Raw genomic sequence first — 17,436 nt, 5'->3', positions numbered from 1 at the left:
ATGCTCACCAAGGGTGTTCACAATCCAGTTAATGTGGTTTGAACATGCTAGTAAAATATGTATGTGAAATTCTCATACCAAATTAAACCATTTTATTATGGTTTAGTGCAATTTCAAATATGGTTTGGATTATTCTATTGGGCTTAACCTAGGATTAAGCATGGGTTGGTTCAGTTTGGTTACATAGCAAAACCTACAACCTACCATGTAGGGGTCAGTTTTAGGTTTTTTGGAACTGAAACCTACCCTGTGAATTGACTCTGGCCTTGGTGGTTCCGGGGAATCAAATAAGAAAATTTTTAGAAATAAAAGATACCAAGAATCACAAAAGTAAAGAAAAAATTAGAAAATTTTGAGGCACTTATTTGTTGTTATATATTTATAAAAAATTAAAAATATTGGGTACATTTTTAATATTATACATTCATTATATTTAATGTCGATCAAGAAGTCAAACTATTTTTTTTTTTTAGGTGGTAGGTTAGTGGTTTGGGTCAAATGGATTAATGGATGATATGATAGATAAAAAATTAATCTTAATTATGTCAAACAAAAATTAAGTGTGATTAGAAAAAAATATTTATATAGTGTAGATGAAATATATAATTTACAATTGATTCGAAAGCAAAGCTATTTTCTTATCTAGATGGTGGGTCAACGATTCAACTTTTTAAAGGTACTCATGATGTCATAATTGAATAAAAAATATTTAAAAATATAGAACACAAAGAATGAAAAAGTATAGAATTTTGTTGAAAACATTTGGGAACATTTCTAATGTTATATGTTCATCATATTAAATAAAAATATTTGTTAAAATAAAAATTCTTGTTGCCACAATTAAATAATAAAATGAAGAAAATAGATAAAATGAAAAAAATATAGGAATTAAAGAAAAAATTGGAAACATTTTTAACATTATATATTTGACATATTAAACAATAATAAGTATTATAAATAAAAATGCTTTTATTAATGATGAAAATTGAATGTAAAATGTAAAACCAATTGGAAATTGTTAGCACCTAATTTTTGCTCGGTCACTTCTTTGACCCATCTCCTACATTCCGGATGCCCAATTGGATCACGGTAGTCACTTTAAAACATGCCAAAACCCTAAGAAAACAAATTTTAGCTTGAATGCCCATAAATCCATTGTTAAATCTACATGATTCCCTTTTGATGGTTTTGATTGTGCCACATCACCATACTTGACCCCCAATCAAACACCATCATGTGAAACAAAATCCTTAAACAACCAATCACACAAAATTTCAACCCTAAATTCCTGGGTTTAGCCAATCATCCATTAGAGATTCCATATTCGACACATATAACACTATGACACTCCTTGAACCTGAAACCCATGATCTGCACATACTTAACATGATCAAACCTTTCCAACAACCTCATAACCCAATCAATACCTGCCCACCAATTTTTATCCCCAAATTCCCTTGCTTAACCCAACATCAAGCCTTGATTATGTTTTGACGAATCTTATTGTTCAAAAGCTCACCTATTACGAATCTCCATCATCTAAGCCTTATTTGACCAGTAAAATTCTGCCACCATGTTCAAAGGCCCAAAGAACCCCAGCACATCAAATTTCATGACCAAATACCTCCATTTGACCATAAAAAAAGTAAGATTTCATTTTAGACCCTCTTGTTGATTGGAAAACCATGAGCTAAGACTATGATCTGAACTAGATCAATCAATTTACACCTCTGATCAAAGAGCCATCACTTCCATCAGATCCAGGATGATAAAAAATGCCTACCCACCAAATTTCATCCTAAAATTCTCCTGTTTGACCCTTCATTAAACAAAGATTCTATGTCAATAAATCTTATCTAAACTTATCAGCCATATATCTCAATCATTCTAACTTTACTTTTCTGATCAGACTTCACCATTGTGTTCAAAATCCCAAAAAACACCAATACGCCAAATTTCATGACCAGATTCATCCGTTTGATCATTGAATTAGAGATATATCATTTTGACGCACCAGATTAAATCGCCACATCAGCTGTCCAACCTAGGATCATAAAAGGGTGGGGACTGATGTCATCTCCTTACTTGACCCATTAAAACACTTGGACCAATGTATTTGATCCTAATAGGCTTAAAAAACTCAAAATACCAAACATACCCCCACCTAAAACTAAGAAAGGACAAAACCCCATTTAGAAATTCATTAAATTTATATTTTTTTTGCCACTGTCAGCCCCAAATATGGGGCTGCAACGTTTGGCACGCCCCAATCCCTCACTGGATGCATGAAATCCATAAGAAAACTTCTAAATTCGAGAAAATTTGTTGCACAAAGAAGGAAGGGTTAACTATAGGCCCTTCTCTCTCAAAATCTTTGTTTATTTCAATGAAATAGCTCTACTGAATCACAGATTGTAGATGGGTGAATTTAAGACCCATCCCCCTCCCTTTTCCTTTATAAATAGAGGCTCAGTTCAAGCTTGAGGAGGGAAATTTTCCCAACTTCTATAATACACCCATCTTGCTTGAAATCCCGAAGTCCCTAAAGCCAAGCTCAAGCATCATCCCTTGTTTTCCAAACTTAACATCAGAAACATTCAGCCTAACTCCATGCCTTGCTCAAGTTTTGTTTGGAATCCGTTTAGCTGCTGGAAAGTTTGTTTCAATATCGTACACGAGAGGTAAGCCTCTCACTCCATCGTCTCTCTGTTTTTAGTTTAGTTTTAGATTGCTTAAAGTCTTAAAATCCTAGGAAACTTGCACTCCCAGCTTCCTCCAGATTGAGAAAAAGAGGTAGAGAGGCAAGGGTCTTAGGGAAACCGGTACCTAACACCCAATAGCATCACCTCAAATCAATTCTAAGTGAAGTTGGGAACGTTTTTGTCAGATTTTAGGAACTTTGAGCAATCCTTATTAATTGGTGTTTGTCAGAATTTGACCCTGAACTATTCCCGTTTTAGGGCTGCTACAACAGCATAGGGAGAGAGGTGCCTAACACCTTCCCTCTCCCAATCCTTTGAATCCAATATCTCCTAGTTAGGTGTCTTCCTTGGTGAAGAACGAAATCATTATCAAGGCAAGTAAACCGATTTTTCAAATTAATCTAAAAGTGAGGGCGCATTTTCTCTAATAAATGGGTGGTGACTCCATCTCTTTGAGCCAACCATGAGCTTCCCGGAGCTCATAGAAATAAAACTATTTTCCTATTCTCTCTCATTAAATTTCATATCTAAGATATATTCTCTCATTAAATCCTGTATATAAGATATGTATTTTTTATCATTAAATTTTACAAATTAAATAAATATTTTGAAAATTAATTTGAAAAAATAAACAAGTTTTTCCCTCAAAGTGGTGGATAAACAATTCAACCATTTGGGGTCAAATGGCTTAATAAATAATGCCATGATTAAATAATAAAAAATTAAAATAAATAATATATAATACAAAAAAATAACAAGAGTAGGACATATCTCTAATATTGTATATTCATTATACTAAACAAAAATAAGTATGAAATGTAAGAGGTCTTTTTATTAATGATGAAAATGGAATGCCAAATTTACAATCAATCTAGAGATGAAATAATGTCATGGTCAAATAATAAAGTTTTTAAAAATAGAAACTAAATAGAATCACAAAAAAAAAAAGAAAAAAATTTGGGCACATATCTAATGTTATATATTTATAAAAAATAAAATGTTGGGTACATTTCTAATATTATACATTTAGTATATTAAAAAAATAAGTAGCTTTTGGTAAAATAAAAAAAATAAGTATTCTACATAAGGAATAATTTTATAAATAATGGAAATGTAATACAAAATCAAACATTTTTCTTTTTTAGGTGGTGGGTTAGTGGTTTGGGTCAAATGGATCAATCGATGATATGATAGTTAAATAATAAATCTTTAAAAAGATAAAAAAAGTACAAGTAATCAAAAGAATATATATTGTAATTCAAAATCTCCACGGCAATGCACGTGCTTAATTACTAGTGTATCTATCTATCTATCTATCTATCTATCTATCTATATATATGTGCATCCTACGTTGCGAGGCAACAGTGGAAGAAACCCGAGATTGGATTGATGAACTCCACCTCAACCTAGAGACTGTTGAGAATGCAGTGGTGGAACTAGAAGGGTGTTTCAATGGTGCCTTCAGAGACATGCACACCACCATACAAAACTCAGGAGCGGGGCCTTCCCAAAGTAGCCTACAGGGCTTGCTACAGATTTCAAGTGCAATGGATGAGATGAGAGGCGAGATCACTCTCCTAAAGAGGGTGGTGGCCAACTCATCTAGCACTCCCTCCACCCTAGCTTCCATGCACATCAAGATTCGTGTGCCATATTTGTTGCCTTTTCCTGTGTTGTTGGTTACCGCTTAGGCTTACTCGTCGCATTCGAGTGTCACACGGGCGCCAACGACTAGCCCCTTGATAGTAGATATCAGAGCAAGAGTTCCTACACACATTGGACCTTGTCTTCGCTCCTACTTCAGCACAATGAAGAGCAACCGGGACATTGTCGATGACACACCACACGGGCTGCACCAAGCCCATGACACTGATGAGGCTCCACTCGACGAACCCACCAAGACACAAGCCCCAAAGGCCGCAACTAGAGATAGAAAGCGCGACAAGTCAATCGACCAACTAGCTAGCATGGACACGCGCATCCTACGTTGCGAGACGATAGTGGGAGAAACCCAAGATCGGGTCAATGAACTCCACCTCAACTTAGAGACTGTTGAGAATGCAGTGGTGGAACTAAAAGGGCGTTTCAACGGCGCCTTTAGAGACATGCACACCACCATACAAAACTCGGGAGCGGGGCCTTCCCAAAGTAGCCTATAGGGCTTGCTAGACATATTTCAAGTGTAATAGGATGAGATGACTCTCCTAAAGAGGGCGATGGCCAACTCATCTAGCACTCCCTCCACCCTAGCTTCCATGCACATCAAGATTCGTGTGTCATCTTTGTTGTCTTTTCTTGTGTTGTTGGTTGTTGTTTAGGCTTACTCATTGCATTCAAGTGCCGCACGGGACCCCAACAATTAGCCCCGTGATAGTGTATATATTGTAATTCAAAATCTCCACGTGTAATGCACATGCTTAATTACTAGTGTATCTATCTATCTATCTGTCTATCTATCTATCTATCTATCTCTCTCTCTATATATATATTACAAATAATCAAAAGAATATATATATTATAATTTGAAATCTGCTTAATTACTAGTGTATCTATCTATCTATATATATTGTAATTTAAGCTGGCTTGACTAAGATGATTCAATCCTTTGGTACAAAAAAATAAGACATGAACCTCATTTAATTCCTAGACTTGTCTATCCTTTTATAGATGAAGATAAAACCTATTTCTCAAGCAATTATTTGAGTGTTGTCTCACGTCCCACGTCCCACATTATTTGAGTGTTGTCTCACGTCTCACGTCCCACATTATTATATATTATATAATATATAATATACATATTAACATATAATATGTATATTATATATTATATAATATTATATTATATTGTGGGCGTGGCTGGGATTGTAGTGTTGGGCTCAAGCCAGGCCCGTAATTTTGTGGGCTTGATATAGGCCCGGGCTCAAGCCAGGCCCGTAATTTTGTGGGCTTGATATAGGTCCGGGCCAAGCTGGGCCAAGCTGGGCCTGCACACAAAATCCTGAACTGAGCCGGGTCAGGTTCAACTTCCATCAACTTCCAAGATCCGTCATCTTCTTGAATCTTCCTTGTTCTTCTTGCACCACCACTTAACGGGCACAAAGATATTTTTGGGTTTAAAATAAAAATAAGTGAAATCTTTAATCTAGAATCTATGTATCTTGTATTTTTAGAGGCGAGAATGCTCAACTCAAATCGACTTCCATCCCAACTGTTCCGGATTCGCAACTTAAACCCAAGAATCCAAGTACGTAGAAAATGTGGATTGATGTGAAAAGAAAAATTATTTCAAGAATTGTAATTTGACAACACATGAGCCTTGAAGTTGAAGAAAATGCATAGGCTATAATCAGGTCATATTTGGGTCGGATTCAACATCCAATACTGATCCGATATTTTTTATTTCAAATCAGATTCAAATTTAATCTGACTATGCTCTATTGTCATTAGAAAGAAAAATTAAAAAATAATCATTGTTTAATATATACACATAAAAAAAGGTATATATGAAAGAATGGTAGGATCCATCTAATGGACGCTAAGAAAGGTGCAGAATGGGTGGGCGAATTTCAAAAAAAATTTCCTACCTTCTTCCAACTGGGAATCATATTCCCTAAATTTAGAATACATTATTCAAGGATTCTACTTGAACCATAATCAAACCAGATCTGAACCAAAAGAAAATAGGAAGGATTATACCTGATCCAGAGAAACAATATCTCCCAAAGTTGGTGTTCACGCCCAAAGAAGAAACCAAGATCCGCTCCTGCTGAAGATGACACAGCTGTGGATGGAACGGAACCAACAGGGTGTGTCCTACACACTGGATTCTTCGCAAGAACCCTCTGGAAACCTTGAACACCGAATCCTTTTGTCTTTCTTGCAAGACTGTTGTCAAGAACCAATTTCTTGACTTCCTGTTGCTGCAAAGATCCAATCTTCCAACAGGGAGTGGTGGCAGCTGAAGGAGGAGAAATCCAGGGACGAAGAGGGCAGAACTGTCTCTTCTTTCTGGAGTTTGTGAGAGATCTGGTCTCAATTCGCAGGATGTGTTTCTTGCTTCCTCAAACCTCTAGTTCGAAATCTGATATTTCTGCTAGGGTTTTCTCCTCTTTCTTCTTGATTAAGAAACCTCCCAATATTTTTGGGAGTTATCCCAATCCAAATCAGTATTTGGATAGGGGTTAATCTTAATCTTATTTGCAGATTAAGTTAGTTAACTCCTGATCTTATCAGGAGGTTACCAGATTCAAATCTAGTTTGAATTTGGTCTCTTAGAGTGGATAAGGTTAAAGACCCAATCCTTTTACTAACATTAATCTCATATTCGCCCCATGAACAGGTGATCATATCAGCCCAGTTCGAAATGGGCTTTTGGCCCATTAAGTGTTCAGTCTTTAACTAGTTTTCAATCTACTGCCCAGTTGGGCTTCTTTGTATGGCGTGGGACTCAAGCATTGATCTACACACCAGCCACATGGGTTCGGCCCAACCTTTATTACAAGGCCCAGTCGAATTCACTGAAAGACTCAGTGACTCCCTTGAGCCCATCACATGGACCCTATGGGCCCAACACTTACATTAAGTGGTCCCTGGGCCAAGCCATCTTATAAAAACCCAGGGACTGTGGGCAGGTGTAAGATTAGCCCATCAGGCATTATCCTAAATGGTCTTACACTTAACCTCTCAGCCCTTAATGATCAAGCACTGCCCGACAAGAGAATACCTCTCCCTCGGCTGCAAGGAACAGTGCCGCACTCTCCACTCACATGGATCCCGGGAATTAAAACCTTTTGCAAATCTTTTGAAACCATACATATACATATATATATATATATATATATATATATATATATATATTAATTTTGCAAAACAAAATTCCAACGATTGAAATCAACTGCCGGCAGTTTGGTTTCCATCAGAGAGAGTGCATTCCCGATCATTACCATTGTCGGACAAAGGGGCTGATCCTGTCACTATGACCACTCACTCAGATGAATTCTCAGACTGCCCCAACATGTCCAGGTTTTGACCCCCACTAAGGATCTCACTAATTGACACATCAAAGACAGCCCGATCCGACACCTAGTGATGTGTCATAATCGAGTCTAGGGGTCAGGTGTAATTTTTCAGTTTTGCCCATCTGTCTCCAAGGTCTAGGGCAATACTGGAAATCTGGTCCGGTTCAAGGGTTCAAGCAATCCCATACTGCATGTGCCTTGGGTCTTACCCTGATGGCCGAAACAAGCCATCCCAACACTCGGTGGCACATCAGTATCAGCCTTGGCAGGATAAATCTCCCCAGACTTATCCAATGGCTGTGAACATTTAAAACTAACACAAGTTTCTATAAGTGTCCAGTTTTAGGGTCTTACACAGAATTATACCAAACAACATGAATCAAACATGCACTTTAATTTATTTCCACTAAATAATAAAAGTACATCAAATCCGATTGAAGCTGAGGGCATACAAGACTGTCTAACAATATAAAGATGTTGTCCGATCCAAGGTGTTTTGAACCGAGGGCACAATCAAATTGTCTTGCCAACTGGATGAGGCTAAGGTGGAAGGACGAAACCATGCACCAAGATCTGCAACTAGGTGAAAGGTCAGAGGCCCGAGGAGTTGTTCACTGAGTAGGTACTCCAATGCTCAACTTAGTAGAAGAGTAGAGAAAGATGTAGTCGAGACGAGCAGGTTAAAATAGCACTAGTCCGAGCCGAAGAGATAATACAAAAAGGTATTCAAAGAGTGTTCTAGCAAAAGTCCTTTACCTCAAGCAGGGAATACCTATTTATACTTGAGTGCCCATCTCCCAAATGGATAGGGCTTCCGGGGTTGTCAAAAAGAGGGTGTCCGCTGAGGTCTTTGGGAGGTTTCCTCTTCCATGGCGAAGTCTGCTTCCTTGTCCATGCAAGACACTCCTTCATAGTCGTGCTCTTCCGTTACACATGGCGTTAATGTGGCCTGAGAGGGGGGTGGCTTCAAAGATAGCCACACGGCATCTTTGGCCAGCTCATCTACCACCTGAACACAACTCCCCTAGTTCTGAAGTCGAGGAGTGTGGTGCTTGGCTATGGATAGGCATAGAAGAGTTTTGTGGTCCTTGGCTGAGGAACTCTACTCTTTTCAAGTTGACTGGCCTAGGGTGAGACTGGTTTGTTGGGCAGACTGGTAGGTTCAATGCTCGTGTCATTTCTGATATGGGTCGATAGACACGTCGTCTCGTCTTCCCGAGGTCATGCGCTTGTGAAGTGTGGCGTTGAATCGACACCATTGATTTGGGATGATCTAGACTGTTGGTCCCCCTATAAAAGGGGAGGTGGCGAGCCATTTTACTTTGTCATTATGAATGAGCGATCATAGGAGCTCGATGAGAGTTAGTCATTAGCTGGTGTTTCAGGTGTCCTACGGTGTAACTCTTCGGTAAGATGTCTTCATCTTCCTTCTCATCTTCTTGTTTATCCTCTTCGTCTAGCTCTTGTACATCGGGTAGTAATTTCGAGTCGGGGTTTCACCCCAAGGCTACTGTGCTCGTGGCTCACGAGACTGACGCCCACGGGGCCGAGGCGATGAGCCTGAGGGTAAGGGTGCCATAGTAGAGGAGGCCATGGCCCTTCAGGAGGCCGAGATCAGGGAAACTGATGAGGCTGAAGTGGATGTTGTGTTAGAAGAGGGGTCGGCGCCCCTATGCGGTTCAACAGTCTCTTCGTGTCTTCACCTTGTAGATTGACACCTAGAGACCTAGCCTGAATTAAGGCCCTTTATTTCATTCCTGAGGTGTATGAATTGAGGTGCTTTGGTATTGGTGAAAGGGATACCTCGGCTAGGTCGGGGGAGCTTTGCATCTACGAGCACAACCTAATAGTTGGGTTGAGGTTTCCTTTGAGTGAGGGCATCACAACGGTGCTAAGGTGGTACCACATCCAACCAGTCCAACTAATGCCCAATTCCTTTAGATACTTGGTTAGCCTCCTTTGTTATTGCTTGGTTCACAACACAGACATCACCCTACTAATATATTCACATACTTTCTACACCTGAAGAAGCACCAGCAAGGCTATTATTACTTTTTGGCTCGACAATATAATAAGGTGCTCGTCGGAGCCCCCTCCTCAGTGAAACATTGGAAGGAGGGTTTCTTATTCGTGCGTTGCCTAAGGGTTGGCCATTTCTTATCGAGCTATCAATCCCAAGGACCAAGGTAAAGGCATCGACCAAGGCCAAGTTGTCTAGGGAGGAGTTAGCAACTATCAGGTAGATAGAGAGGGTAGGCATGTAGGAGTACACGTCGTTCTCTATGTTGATCCATGCCGGGCTGGTGAAGCCCTTGACTAGTCTGTCTTTGCTTTTGTAAGTGTCTTTCTTCTTGTTTCTTTTTTTTGGCTTTGACTGACTTGTTTTCTATGGAAGGTATGGCAGCCATCGACGAGGAGGAGAGAACAAGATGCAAGTAGGCTGCCACGCATTGTAGGGCGGCAGCCCAGGCTGGGGCGGCTCAGTAGTAGCGCTGCCTAGAGGTCATGAACCCTTGGTTACACTAATTGTCGAGGCTGGTTGACGGAGACTTGGTGGATGTCGGCTTTGATGGTTTTCCACCACACATAGGGCCACAAGGAAGTCTTGAGGTCCCCCATTCAAGCATGGTGGAGTAGGGGCTTGGAGTGTACATGTTGAGTTGGAGTGTTCAGTCCAAGGACACCTTGGAAACTGAGGGCATGCCTAAGCAGTTGGCTTAGGTATTCTGCTACCCGGCATCTGGAGGGAGATTGGTGACTACACGAGCAGGGTGTTGGAGAGTGTGGCCATTAGAGAGTTTGTTGCAGTAAGTTCTTTATGCTGCTTTGTCTGTTCTTGGGTGTATTTTGACAAATCCGTTAACTTCAATTTTTGTTTTGTAGGCAACCTGTGCGGTGACAACACTGGTCGACTAGATGCGCATCCTCCCTCAGATGGTCGAGGCTTGGGAGGGGAAGTTCTTCCATCTATAGGCAGAAATGGCTGAGTTGAGGCAAGCGGCGAAAGCCAAGGACGAGGAGTTGTGGCGTTTGAAGAGCTATATGCATGAGCTCAAGAAGGGTCACAACAAGGCATGAAAGGCAACTGAAGAGGCAGAGGCGAAGTTGATACGTATCGAGGAAGAAGCAATGGCGAAGTACAAGGAGTCTAGGGAGTACTGGATCTCCCTTGATGACTTTACTACGGATTTCTGGTAGACTAGTTTTGTTCGTTGCCAGAGGAGAATGATGCGTGAACACCTTGCGATTGCCATTGAAGTGGGGTAGTATGGTCCTTTCAATGCCGAGGATTCGTCGACTAAGCAATCCACCCTGAATGATAAGGTGATAACTAGTGAGGCAGTGGTCCCTACAGATAGCATGACTGGCCTAGAGTGACACTTTCCCTTTTGTTTTTTTTTTGTTGTATATGGCTCGATATGCAAGGCTTATTATTGTATTGCCTTTTTATTGATGAATATTCTATTTGTCGAGGAGATTTCTTGTTGTTCTTTATTCACTCTCCCTTTTCTTTTTCATTTTGGAGTTCTATAGACTATGCCACTCGTCCAGGTTTTAGGGAATCTCCGTTAGGACTGACCTACTTTGGGTCTTACTCAGCCAAAGTGCTTTTAAGTCCTTATCGTGGTTGGGGAGCTCAGTGGCGCTCGGTCTGATGAAGTCCATGCTCCTTAAAGGGAGCTGGCTGTGGTGCTCGGCCAACTCTGTCCCGGTCTCAAGTCAGGCTGTTCCATGGAGTTTGGTTGCCACCCTTTTCTGTATTCAACAGGGGTGTCGTTCCCATCATGCCCTGTGGAGCCTATTTGGCTTTGGGCCTCGGTCGTTTCAAGTCAGTTGAGTCTATCAGTCATTCTATATCAGCTCAACATAGCCAGTATATGTGAGCTAGTGTGTGCGATGACGTGTTTCGAAGTCCCTAGTTGTTAGAGTTCGGCTAGGTAGGTGCGTGCAGTGCATACTTGTCTGCTGAACACAAAAAAGAGGACTTTATTTCTTGAACTTTGTGTATAGTTGGTGCTTGTTTTAATTATTGGCAGTACATCCATAGATTCCTAGTGTTCCAACTCTCAACACTGGATTTCATTGAGATCTTCTAGTTTATAGGTGCTTGGGCCGAGGACTCTGGTCACTCTGTATAGTCCTTCCTAGTTCAATTCAAGCTTTCCTTCTCTTAGCTCGAGCACTGTGACTTTACGGAGGACGAGGTCTCCTGTCTTGAATTCCTTCCTTTGAACTTTGGAGTCATAGTACCTGGCCATTCACTGCTGTTGTGCTGCCATATTGATGTGTGCTTGATCGTGGGCTTCTACTAGGTCGTGCTCTACATGGAGATCCTCATTGTTCATTTCATCATTGTAGTGCTTGTCCTGGAGAGTAGGGGACCCGATCTCTACGAATATCATCCCATCAACTCCGAATCCTAGGATAAATGGGGTCTCTCTAGTACCCATGCATATTGTAGTTCTGTAGGCCCAAAGGATGCTCGATAACCTATCTGCCCTTGGCCTTGTTGAGTTTAGTCTTCAGACCATGGAGCAGGTTTCAATTAGTCACCTTTGTTTGTTCTTTGCTCTATGGTCGGTGAACAGTTGTGAGGCTTCGAATTTCTAGTCAATGAAATGGAAGCCGTTGTTAGTGATGAGGACTTGAGGAATGCTGAAACAGTAGATTATGTTTTTCCATAGGAAGCCCTTGGCATTCTGTGCAGTGATGCATGCCAGGGGCTCGACCTCTACCCACTTTGTGAAATAATCAACTACGATGAGGAGATACTTCTTCTATCTAGCCACGATGGGGAATGCTCCGAGGATGTCCATCCCCCATTGGCAAAAGGCCATGAATTAGGAATGGGCGTTAGGGGAGCCTTTGGTTGGTGGTGGAGATTTGAGTGCCTTTGATAGCAGTCTCACCTTCGGACGAGCGGGGTTGCATCTTGCTTCATGATGGACCAGAAGTAGCCCTGCCAGAGTGCCTTATACGCTAGGGTCTGTGTGTTGTAGTGGTATCTGCAGATACCCTTGTGCCTCTATTGGTGGGAGACACCTTAGGTAGGGGAAAGTGTGCGATCAGCGGTTGAGTTGGCCCTAGACGATGCAATATCTAGCTGACTTGTGGGAGAGCCTTCTCACTTTGGTATGGTCTACCGAGAGGGTGCCATCCTGGAGGTACTGTATGATGGGATCCATCCAAGATGGCTCTTGCTGAACTGGGAGGGCTATAAGAACTGTTTCAGAAATGCTAGGATGTGCTAAAGTGTCCATTATGATTGTGGTGCTGAGGTTGACACGCGGTGAGCTGGCAAGCTTTGATAGTGGGTTCTCTCGGATGTTCTTGGCTCTACGGATCTACTGTATGGTGAAGTGCTTGAGCTGTGTGATGAGCTCTTGCACTTTTTGCAAGTAACTTACTAGGGTGGGCTCTCTTGCTTTGTACTGACCAATAACCTGATTGACCATGAGTTGGGAGTCACTGAAGGCTTCCGCATGCCTCCCTCCGATGTTTAGGGTGAGCTGATGTCTTGCTATTAGGGTTTCATACTCTGCCTCATTGTTCGACACCTTGAATTCAATCCTTAGGGCATGCTCCAGGGTGGTGTCGTCTAGGCTGAGGAGGAAGAACCCAACGCCACTGCCTTGTCGATTGGACAACCCATCCACATGGAGAGTCTAGGCTGGTGGGACCTTGGCTGGGTTCTATGTTGAGAAAGTGCTCTCGACCAAGAAGTCGGCTAGGGCCTAGGCTTTGATGGCGAGTAGAGGTGCATAGTTGATGTTGAGCATGCTCTGTTGCATGCTCCATTTGATTAAGCACCCAGATGTCTCTGGCCTTTGTAGGACCTGCTTAAGTGGCTGGTCAGTGAGTACTCATATGCTATGTGCTTGAAACTACGACGTAAGCTTCCTTGTCAAAGTGACAAGAGCCAGGGTAACCTTCTCTAGGTTTGAGTACCATGTCTCTGCGCTCATGAGGACCTTGTTGGTGTAGTAGATTGGCCTTTGGGCCTGACTTTCCCCCTTTACTAGGACCAGCTGACCACTTCGACACTAGTAGACAGGTAGAATAAGAGTTGGTCTCCTGGGCTTCGTTTCGTGAGTAGGGGTGGTGAGCTCAAGTAGCTCTTCAATTCTTGGAAGGACCGTTCACACTCCTCAGTCCACTAGAAGTCCTTCACCTTTTTCAATGCTTTAAAGAAGGGTAGGCACTGGTTTGTGAATTTTGACATGAATCTGCTCGGCGCGACTACTCATCTGGTGAGGCGTTGCATTTCTTTGTATGTCTGTGGTGACTACATGTGTAGGATGGCTTGGATCTTTCATGGATTTGCCTTGATTCCTCTCTTTGTGACCATAAAGTCCATGAACTTACCAGAGCCGACACCGAATGCGCACTTCGTCGGGTTCAACTTCATCTGGTACTTCTTGAGAGCATCAAAGACTTGCTTTAGATCAGCCAAGTGCTACTTGGTTTTCTTGCTCTTGACCAGTACGTCATCCACATAGACTTCCACGTTTTAGTTGAGCTATTCCTTGAGGATGTAATTCACCAGCAGCCTTTGATAAGTGGTGTTGGCGTTCTTTAGGCCGAAGGGCATCATCTTGTAGTAGTACATTCATCAGTTAGTGAAGGCCATCTTCTCCTGGTCATCTGGGTGCATTTGGATTTGATTATAACCAAGGAATGCATCCATGAAACTCAGGAGCTCGTGCCCTGCCATTGCATCGATGAGTTGATTGATCCTCAACAAGGGGAAACTGTCCTTCGGCAAAGCCCTGTTTAGATTAGTGAAGTCGATGCAGATACTCCACTTTTTGTTGGCCTTTTTGACCATCACCACATTTGCCAGCCAATTCGGGTATGCCACTTCTTGATGAAGCTGACATTGAGTAGTTTCTACACTTCTTCGCTCATCACTTGCCACCATTCCAAGGCAAAGCTCCTCTTTTATGCCTCACAAGTTAGTTGCGTGGGTTGGTATTCAAGCAGTGTGTGATAACCTCAGGGTTGATCCCCAACATGTCTGATGCTGACCAAGCGAGCAGGGGTCGAAGGTGGCCTTCTAGGAGGGATCCTACTTGGACCGTCTTGTTGGGGTTATCATCGAAAAGGGGCACTTGAATGAGGTCTTCCACGGGTTGGCCATATTGTGTCCGTAGTTCCTCTCTCAGGTCCATGTTTTCTTTGGTGAGCGCTTCAATGGTGTATGGTCTCCCTATGTAGGCCGTCAAGTAACACTGCCTCACAAGTTTCTAGTTTCTATGGGTTACACCCACTCTATATGGGGTTGGGAACTTCACAACCAAGTGGCACATGGAGACTGAGGCTCGTAAAGCATTCAGTGTGGGTCGGTTGAGGATTGCATTGTAGGGGGACAAGATGCACAAAACAATGAAGTCTACCATCGCCATGGTGGTGATGAGGTTGTCGCCTATTAGCAGTGGAAAGATGATTTTCCCTTGGGGTATGAGGGAATCCCTAGAGAATCCCACCAGGAGAGTTTTGACTAGCGTCAGACGGTCCTTCCCGATTCCAAGCTGTTTGAAGGTTTCTCCAAAGAGGATGTCAGACAAGCTCCCTGTGTACACCAATATGCATTGGACCTCAAAGTTAGCAATCTCGGCGGTTATCACAAGGGCATCGTCATGTGGTGTCTAAACCCCCAGAGATTGTCGTTGGTGAATGTGATAGGAGCATCATGACTCTGTCTCTTTGGTTCCTTGTCTTTGACCTAGTGCAATTTGGCATAGGCCTTCCGAGCTGAGCTAGTCTCTCCTCTAGAGGCAATCCCCCGTGACAACTCTTGGTCTTGTCGCCGTGGTCTAGATGGAAATCGCATTACTTGTCTCGATTTCTTTTGTTGTTCTGGGACTTCATATTTTCAGACCACCTGATGAAGTTGCGGTCGCGGATATGCATCAGTATTTTGGCCCTCAACACGTTCGGGGAGTGAAGTTTTTGTACATCGGCGGTGGGGTCCTCGGCCTACGATTAGGTCAGCGGTCCTGTCTCTTGCTGTTCCTATCTGATTTGCGCTCATCATGGTCTTTCCACTTCCGATCATGTTGGTCCTCTTCACAACTTCATAGCGCTTGGGATTCCTTGGTGTTCATGTACTTTTGTGTATACTTCATGAGCATGGTCAGGTTGAATAGAGGGTTCTTTTACAGCGAAAAGCTGAACATTGAGGATTATAGTAAACTTATGATGGTTGTTACAGTTATTGACTAGCATAGAGTTCAGACCTGAAGGGGCTCGGTGTTGAACCTTGTCAAGTATTCCCTCAAGGTCTCTCCTTTCCTTTGTCGTACTTGCATGAGGCTAGCGACATCTTCCAGTGCCTTTGGCTAGCGGTGAACTACACTAGGAACTGTCTCCAACTGCTCCCAAGAGGATATGGATCACGGAGGATGGGAGGCATACTAGGTTCCAGTGACTCCGTGGAGGGTAGCGACGAAGGCCTTGCACATAAGACCTTCGGAGGAGGCATGTAGCATCATTATTTTCTTGAACCCCTAAATGTGAACTCCATCATATTTCTTGAAATAAGGGGGTCACCAGCCGTATGGGGGAAGCTCATTAACATTCTCTTGGACAAAGACGGATTCCTTTGCGGGCTGGCTGTGGTGTTGCTTTGAGGACCGGGCCGTCGGAGGAGCTATGCTTTTATCCGCTTTGTTGTGTTCCAGTTCGACTAGCCCCTCTCTTAGTTCTTTGATCTTGGTGTCTTCGTCGGCAAGGACCACGTTTACAGACTTTTTCCCCTTGTGGGATCGCAGGCCAGTCTTGGACTGAGCTAGATTTGGCTATCGAGATCGGCGGCTACTACAAATGTTGGCTAAGCCGTTCTTTTGCCGACACTCGAGCAGAGTGATGGGATCTACTTTTGGCCTTGTGCACGTGAGGCCAGGCTAGGGAGTCAGATCTTTTGGATGGCTACAGTTGCTCGTAGTTGGATTGGGCCCTATGCTTATCTACATGGTGCCTTTTGGGGCCCTCGATGCAAGGATCGACTATAGTAAGCACTCGAGCGGTAAGGCGATTAACTTAGGAGGGTGTGTGGGTTGCCCCAACTTCTCCATCACGACTAGGATACGATCGATCTTCTGCCAAATGTTGGGTCTCTTGAGGCGAAGAGCTACGGAGTGAGCAGGATCCCCAAGATGGAGAACGGGCTCTAGAGTGGTTGGATGTGTTCTTAGGCATGGTTGCTTTTAGTGCATGGAGAGGGGTTTGGGAAATGACTTTTTGTTCATTTCCCATAGGATAAAGGTTAGAGGGGTGTGGGAAATGACTTTTAGTTTAGGTATGGTTGCTTATAATGCACAGAGATGGATGGTTGCTTAGGCCATAGCAATGCTAGGGCTCCCTATTTGTGGTGTCTCGAATTGAGGACATAATCAAATTGTCCTGCCAACTGGATAAGGCTGAGGTGGAAGGACGAAGCCACATACCGAGATCTGCAACTAAGAGAAAGGTTAGAGGCCCGAGGAGCTGTTCCTTGAGTAAGTATTGAAGGGATGGTAGATCCATCACATTGATGGCCGAACTCTATAGGAAGGTTGGGAAATTTTCAAAAATTTCTTTACTCCCATCCGGGAATCATATTCCCAATTTAGAAAATTGCATTTTCAAGGTTCGTTCTTGTAACCAAACTCACATGGATGGCCGAACTCTATGGAAGGATATATCTGATATGGAATCCACGCAAAGAGCTCCTC

The sequence above is a fragment of the Nelumbo lutea genome, chromosome 1, assembly GCF_056320005.1.
Source record: "Nelumbo lutea isolate HS-2025 chromosome 1, American lotus-T2T, whole genome shotgun sequence".
NCBI lineage: Eukaryota > Viridiplantae > Streptophyta > Magnoliopsida > Proteales > Nelumbonaceae > Nelumbo > Nelumbo lutea.
The sequence above is the reverse complement of the archived record's forward strand: the minus strand, read 5'-3'. Positions refer to the sequence as shown.